This window comes from Galeopterus variegatus, unplaced genomic scaffold (assembly GCF_000696425.1).
Source record: "Galeopterus variegatus unplaced genomic scaffold, G_variegatus-3.0.2 Scaffold1311, whole genome shotgun sequence".
In the NCBI taxonomy this organism is placed as follows: domain Eukaryota; kingdom Metazoa; phylum Chordata; class Mammalia; order Dermoptera; family Cynocephalidae; genus Galeopterus; species Galeopterus variegatus.
Window position 1 is genome coordinate 72343 of NW_007727422.1, and position 5444 is coordinate 77786.

Consider the following 5444-nt stretch of genomic DNA (forward strand, 5'->3'; position numbering starts at 1 on the left):
GGACAGTCCAGGAGGGAAGTTGGAGGATCAGAGGAGGCACTGGCCAGTCCATCCGAGTCACCAAGCACATTCAGTCACCAGAATAGGACAGCTAAGGGAAGGCTCTATGACAAGCTGTGCCTCTATGTAGCTACCGCCACCAAGCATCTGGTGGTGGCCTGGGCTGCTGTTGGTCATCAGGGATGGCAGTTAGGAGAAGAGCCAGATGCAGAACAGAGGAGANACCTTCACCTTGGTCAATGTGGTCTGATTCATTGTACCAGCCAGGTTCTATGCAGAAATACGATAAGCAATTTATTCTGGGAATTAGACCTCACAGAGTTGTAGGAGGATCTGAGGAAGGGACAGTCCAGGAGGGAAGTTGGAGGATCAGAGGAGGCACTGGCCAGTCCATCCGAGTCACCAAGCACATTCAGTCACCAAAATAGGACAGCTAAGGGAAGGCTCTATGACAAGCTGTGCCTCTATGTAGCTACCGCCACCAAGCATCTGGTGGTGGCCTGGGCTGCTGTTGGTCATCAGGGATGGCAGTTAGGAGAAGAGCCAGATGCAGAACAGAGGAGAACAGGACAGACTGGAACCCTCAGGCATCTCTGTGTCTATGACCACGTCTAACCACGATGACCTCAAGTGATGGCTACCCCTGCATCTGCACCTGCACCTACCTCTTTCAGCCAAGTCTAATAGGGAAGAGGATACTGAGAAACACATTTCCAACTTAACGCGACTGACACAGTACAAACCACAACAACCCTATCCACCTATCTTGCTTCTTCTAGCCGTCATCATTTATGATGGTTAATAGTATGTGTCAACTTGACTGGGCCATGGGATGCCCAGATGTCTAGTTAAACATCATTCTGGGTGTGTCTGTAGGGTGTTTCCAGAAGAGATTAGCATTGGAATTAGTAGACTGAGTAAAGCGGAGGGCCCTCCTCAGCACTGGTGGGCATCAATCAATCCATTGAGGGCCTGAATAGAACAAAAAGGAGAGAGAAGAGAGAATTCACTCTGCCTGACTGCTGGAGCTGGGACATCAGTCTCCTGCTCTTGGACTGGGACTCACACCATCTGGGCTCTTAGTTCTCAGGGTTTTGTCTTTTTTTTTTTTTTTTTTTTGGTGGCTGGCTGGTACAGGAATTGAACCCGTGACCTTGGTGTTATCAGCACCATGTTCTAACCAACTGAGCTGACCAGCCAGCCCCTCTCCATATATGTCTCTTACTGGTTCCGTTTTTCTGGAGAACCCTATTACTCCCTCTCTCCTACCTTCTTTCAGTTCCCAGATGCTGCCAAGTACTTTCCCACTTCAAGACCTTTTACTTCTAGCTGAAATGCTCTTCCCCCTCATCACCCACCACACTCCTTTTTCTTCATCCTCCAGGGCCCAGCTAAAGTAATTTTCCCTGGACTTCCACTATAAATTATATCCCTGTTACTTTTCTCATATATACCTGTTCAACTTGGGATTGTATATATGCAACAAAGTCTCATCATATAACTTCAGGTTGTATTTATGTACTTTCAGTATCTCTTTCTTGTGCCAGCCCTGAAGTTCCTTGAGGGCAGGAATCGTATCTATTTTGTTTACCATTGTAAACCTAGTGCCTAGCATGTGGTAAGTGCCTAAAAACGTATTTATTAAATAAATGAGCATAGTCTTTTTCAAGGCCAATATTTGATATAGTATTTTGGAGAGAAAAATAATTGGTCCTTCACCTAATATATGGATTTGTTTTTGTTTTGCTATATAATTTATGATCTACATGTAACAAAATCTTTTAAAAAGCCATACTTTAAGGGGCCGGCCCGGTGGCGCACTGCTACAGTGCACCGCTTGGGAAGTGCGGTGGTGCTCCCGCCGAGGGTTCGGATCCCACATACAGACTGGCCGCTCACTGGCTGAGCGAGGGGCGGGGGCAACACCGAGGGTGCCGGTCCCGGTCCGGTACGGGCGCAACACTGAGGGTTGTGATCCGTTGCCGGTCACGAAAAAAGACAAAAAGGAAAAAATAAAAAATAAAAAATAAAAATAAAAAGCCATACTTTAAGTCCCTGCCGGGAGGCAGAGATTAGCCTTACCTTATACCAACCCAGCTTAGGTCCTCTATAGGCCTGGAAAAACCATTTAGAAGCAACTGCTAAAACTTTGTAGTGTAAGTAAATAACCAGCTCTCAGCAGGAATTTTAATGGCCAGCATAAGAAGTCCAGAAAGTTTCTATGGCTTAATGGCCTAAGTTTCTATGGCTTAATGGCCCACATACTTCTCAGCCTTTCAGGTTTCTTTAGTATCTGCTCATTTTCTCTGTGGGAAATGCTTTTTTTGAATAGACTATTTTGCTCAAAAAAAATTTTTTTGCAAACTTTCCAGGAAAATATTCCAGACAATCATAATCCCAGTGATAACAGAGCTTTCTACCGCAATACATGAGCTAATGAACACAAAGAGGTTTGTGGAATGCCCGACACATAGTACGAGCTTAGTAAGTGGTAGTCACCTTCCCACATCTCTAGGGCAATTTTCTTCTAAGAATTTAAAGTGCTACAGCTCAGTCTACTATGAAAAGAAATTAAATAGATAAGTAAAGGAATTTTCTGGAAGGAAGATAAATATGGATATTTAAAAAGAGCTGCTGGACCTCACCTCTGCTCCATCTCAAAGCTTAGTTATAAATCTATAGCATGCTCTTCTTCTTTTTTTGGTGTAAAAAGTGAAGTAAAAGCTGAAGAAAACATTATACTGATTCAGAAAATAATTCTTTGGAGTAACAAGCTCGTTATTGTTTTCAGGGACAGTCCTGACACTAAGTATTCTTCCATCTGGTCCCCATAAGAGAATTTTTACTTCTTTGACCATATTTCAATGTCCCTCTGGTTATACCTCAGCTCTCCCACCTTTTGCATAAGAACTGAGGTGGCTAAGCCACATCTCTGCAATGGAATCATGGGATTTTATTGAAGCAAAGGTGGATGTTCTACCACCATCCTGTCTTGGTGGGAGATCTCCAGCTTGTCCAGGTGCAGGAGTTCAACCTCCCCATCAGCACCACTGTCAGGGGACAAACCCACCACCCTCTGTTGTAGAGGGGCTACAATTGTCACCTATTGCAAAGGCGGTTGTCTACATGGTGTGGATAGATTAGAGAGCTCGCAGGTCAATTTATGGCAAGTCTTGCAGCATAAATTGGGGGCCATAGGCTGGCTGTAATTGGTTGACAGTCCTCCCCAGGTAGCAAGAGAAGGACAGCCAATCTAGCCAATTTATGCTTGCTTAAATTCTTGCATAACTGAAGATTAATGGCTTCCCCTTAGTGACACATCTGCTATCTACCTGGTCCCTCACCTTCTAGCCCACAGGATATGGTTCTCAAAGTGTGATCTCAGGGCTAGCCAGTTATTTCAGTTGGTTAGAGTGCAGCCTTATAACAGCAAGGTCAAGTGTTTGGATCCCCATACTGGCCAGCTGCAAAAAAAAGAAGAAAGAAAGAAAGAAAATGTTCAAAGTGCAATCCCCAGACCCACAGACTCAGCAACACCTTGTTAGAAATGCAGATTCTCAGGGCCGGCCCATGGCTCACTCAGGTGAATGTGGTTCTGATAATGCCAAGGCCAAGGGTTCGGATCCCATATAGGGATGGCCGGTTGGCTCACTGGGGGGGGGTGGTGCTGACAATACCAAGTCAAGGGTTAAGATCCCCTTACCGATCATCTTTAAAAAAAAAAAAAAAAGAAATGCAGAGTCTCAGTCCCCACCCAGACCTACTGAATCAGAAACTCAGGAGAGTGGGGCCAGCAATTTGTTTTTAATAAACTTTCCAGGTAACCTCATGTATACTAAAGTTTGAGAGCTGCTGCTCTAACCTGAGGCAATGCCTCTCAAACTTGACTTCATACTAGAATCTCCTTGGAAGCTTTGAAAAATCCTCATGCTCAGGCTTCATCCACACTAATTAAATCAGGATCTGGTGATAAGACCAGGCATCAGTAGTTCATGAAAGTCCCCCAGGTGATTCAAAAAGGTGGATGAGTTTGAGAACCAGTGCGTCTCCCCTATGACTTGCTGCTCAGAGTAGCAGGTCTTCTGACCTTCAGCATCACCTGGGAGCTTTTTAGAAATGCAGAACCACAGGCCTCACCCCAGGACTCTGACTCAGCCCTTTCACACTCTCCTAAGCACATTAAAATGTGAGATGCCCTGGCCTGGGATACAAAAACCTCCAGTCTGAGGTGTGTGTCTAAAACTTTCTAACTTAAAGATCAATGATTTACTGAACCCGGTCCAGAGGTTGTTGCCTTTGTTTTCCAGATTCTTCAGTGACATTGAGATCCTTTCTGCACACCTTCAGTGGGTTCATCTGGCTGGGAGAAGGGAGAATGGGCTTGCGGAGTGTAATTAAATTCAACAAACATCTCAAGGGGGCCCTAGAGAGTAAGGAAGGAGGAAACATTTCAGTTAATTTTTAGACTTATTCTGTCCGCCCGATTGTTAATCACCACGTTGTCTAATAGTTACTCCCAGGAGGCCTCCCCAGAAACTAGCTATTTCTTACTCTCTCTACCCCACCCTCCACTTTTTTCTTCTTACTCATTTCTCAACATCTTATCAGATCATTACTGAGTGATTCAGAAAGTGAAACCAAGGGTGACTCGGAATTGGAATAAATATTAACCTGGACTTAGTATCTCCTTAAACAAGCAGAAAGAGCTACAGTTTGTAATGGGCTGACTTTATGACCAAAGGAAACAGAGACTTAATTGCCTTGGTGTTTTTTAACTGACAAGATCCTTTTGTATTAATCCAATCCATAGTATTTTGTATTAATCCAATCTTTAGTCTTTTTTCTTAGCTTGAAAGTGATACATAGCTCATACATGTCTGTTAAGTCTTTAAACTCACACTCACTTCTTTGTGTGTGTTTATATGTAGTCATGGCAAATATAGATTTTTAGGATGTCTGTATATACTGGGCAATGGGTATGGAAAGAAACTAGGGCTGAGACTGAGGACACCTGGGTCAGTCAGAGCAAGTCACTTTGCAATGCTGGGTCTCAGTTTTCTCACTTCTGAAATGACAGTTTGACAGCTGGAGTCTGCAAATTCAAATGTCTACAGGAGCCTAGCTGGTAACCTGTATGGGACTAAGGGTAACCACTTCTCAGCCCCTCTTCCCTTGTTAACCTGTGAAAATGTGGGTCCAGTATTTCCACATTTCAAGGGGAAAAAAGTCTGGATGTTCATTTGCAGTTTTCCAGTTAATAAGTTTTGGGAACTAATATGACTTTTTTTTTTTTTTTGCACAACTTGGAAACCACAGGGAACACTCTAGAAGCCATAGTCCAACTGGGGCCAGTGAGGTAATGACCTTTAGATTACATGATATCCCAGGACTCTTTTAGAATCCAATTCTACCCCTCTAATGCATCTGTTATGTTTTTTTTTTTT

At 43.8% G+C, this 5444-nt stretch overlaps 1 non-coding gene across 1 annotated transcript; it reads right to left on the bottom strand.

Annotated features, from left to right (window-relative positions):
• Positions 1-1125: 1125 nt before the first annotated feature.
• Positions 1126-1199, bottom strand: TRNAI-GAU. The gene has a single exon. It is a non-coding gene; the product is annotated as a tRNA-Ile (tRNA).
• Positions 1200-5444: the final 4245 nt, after the last annotated feature.